The sequence below is a fragment of the Musa acuminata genome, unplaced genomic scaffold (genome assembly GCF_036884655.1).
Source record: "Musa acuminata AAA Group cultivar baxijiao unplaced genomic scaffold, Cavendish_Baxijiao_AAA HiC_scaffold_410, whole genome shotgun sequence".
In the NCBI taxonomy this organism is placed as follows: domain Eukaryota; kingdom Viridiplantae; phylum Streptophyta; class Magnoliopsida; order Zingiberales; family Musaceae; genus Musa; species Musa acuminata.
This window is the reverse complement of record NW_027020658.1, coordinates 17,501-20,000: the sequence shown is the minus strand read 5'-3', so window position 1 is coordinate 20,000 and position 2,500 is coordinate 17,501.

The window sequence follows — 2,500 nt, the reverse complement described above, 5'->3', positions numbered from 1 at the left end:
AAGCGAGAGGCAGCACCGTCCCTGCTATACGAAAGCCCCATCCAGCCCTGTGCCACCCGGGGGGTTCCAGGGTGCTGAGATGGCTGACGTTTTGCTCCGCTCTCGACGGTCACCGCGCAATGCAAGAACAGGCCAAAAACTGGCCAAAACGGCCCAAAAACGGGCCAAAACTGGCCATTTTTGGCTGCGCGAGCGAGCGGCGAGCGGCGGACAGCGAGCGAAGCGAGAGGCAGCACCGTCCCTGCTATACGAAAGCCCCATCCAGCCCTGTGCCACCCGGGGGGTTCCAGGGTGCTGAGATGGCTGACGTTTTGCTCCGCTCTCGACGGTCACCGCGCAATGCAAGAACAGGCCAAAAACTGGCCAAAACGGCCCAAAAACGGGCCAAAACTGGCCATTTTTGGCTGCACGAGCGAGCGGCGAGCGCGCGGACAGCGAGCGAAGCGAGAGGCAGCACCGTCCCTGCTATACGAAAGCCCCATCCAGCCCTGTGCCACCCGGGGGGTTCCAGGGTGCTGAGATGGCTGACGTTTTGCTCCGCTCTCGACGGTCACCGCGCAATGCAAGAACAGGCCAAAAACTGGCCAAAACGGCCCAAAAACGGGCCAAAACTGGCCATTTTTGGCTGCACGAGCGAGCGGCGAGCGGCGGACAGCGAGCGAAGCGAGAGGCAGCACCGTCCCTGCTATACGAAAGCCCCATCCAGCCCTGTGCCACCCGGGGGGTTCCAGGGTGCTGAGATGGCTGACGTTTTGCTCCGCTCTCGACGGTCACCGCGCAATGCAAGAACAGGCCAAAAACTGGCCAAAACGGCCCAAAAACGGGCCAAAACTGGCCATTTTTGGCTGCACGAGCGAGCGGCGAGCGGCGGACAGCGAGCGAAGCGAGAGGCAGCACCGTCCCTGCTATACGAAAGCCCCATCCAGCCCTGTGCCACCCGGGGGGTTCCAGGGTGCTGAGATGGCTGACGTTTTGCTCCGCTCTCGACGGTCACCGCGCAATGCAAGAACAGGCCAAAAACTGGCCAAAACGGCCCAAAAACGGGCCAAAACTGGCCATTTTTGGCTGCGCGAGCGAGCGGCGAGCGGCGGACAGCGAGCGAAGCGAGAGGCAGCACCGTCCCTGCTATACGAAAGCCCCATCCAGCCCTGTGCCACCCGGGGGGTTCCAGGGTGCTGAGATGGCTGACGTTTTGCTCCGCTCTCGACGGTCACCGCGCAATGCAAGAACAGGCCAAAAACTGGCCAAAACGGCCCAAAAACGGGCCAAAACTGGCCATTTTTGGCTGCACGAGCGAGCGGCGAGCGGCGGACAGCGAGCGAAGCGAGAGGCAGCACCGTCCCTGCTATACGAAAGCCCCATCCAGCCCTGTGCCACCCGGGGGGTTCCAGGGTGCTGAGATGGCTGACGTTTTGCTCCGCTCTCGACGGTCACCGCGCAATGCAAGAACAGGCCAAAAACTGGCCAAAACGGCCCAAAAACGGGCCAAAACTGGCCATTTTTGGCTGCACGAGCGAGCGGCGAGCGGCGGACAGCGAGCGAAGCGAGAGGCAGCACCGTCCCTGCTATACGAAAGCCCCATCCAGCCCTGTGCCACCCGGGGGGTTCCAGGGTGCTGAGATGGCTGACGTTTTGCTCCGCTCTCGACGGTCACCGCGCAATGCAAGAACAGGCCAAAAACTGGCCAAAACGGCCCAAAAACGGGCCAAAACTGGCCATTTTTGGCTGCACGAGCGAGCGGCGAGCGGCGGACAGCGAGCGAAGCGAGAGGCAGCACCGTCCCTGCTATACGAAAGCCCCATCCAGCCCTGTGCCACCCGGGGGGTTCCAGGGTGCTGAGATGGCTGACGTTTTGCTCCGCTCTCGACGGTCACCGCGCAATGCAAGAACAGGCCAAAAACTGGCCAAAACGGCCCAAAAACGGGCCAAAACTGGCCATTTTTGGCTGCGCGAGCGAGCGGCGAGCGGCGGACAGCGAGCGAAGCGAGAGGCAGCACCGTCCCTGCTATACGAAAGCCCCATCCAGCCCTGTGCCACCCGGGGGGTTCCAGGGTGCTGAGATGGCTGACGTTTTGCTCCGCTCTCGACGGTCACCGCGCAATGCAAGAACAGGCCAAAAACTGGCCAAAACGGCCCAAAAACGGGCCAAAACTGGCCATTTTTGGCTGCACGAGCGAGCGGCGAGCGGCGGACAGCGAGCGAAGCGAGAGGCAGCACCGTCCCTGCTATACGAAAGCCCCATCCAGCCCTGTGCCACCCGGGGGGTTCCAGGGTGCTGAGATGGCTGACGTTTTGCTCCGCTCTCGACGGTCACCGCGCAATGCAAGAACAGGCCAAAAACTGGCCAAAACGGCCCAAAAACGGGCCAAAACTGGCCATTTTTGGCTGCACGAGCGAGCGGCGAGCGGCGGACAGCGAGCGAAGCGAGAGGCAGCACCGTCCCTGCTATACGAAAGCCCCATCCAGCCCTGTGCCACCCGGGGGGTTCCAGGGTGCTGAG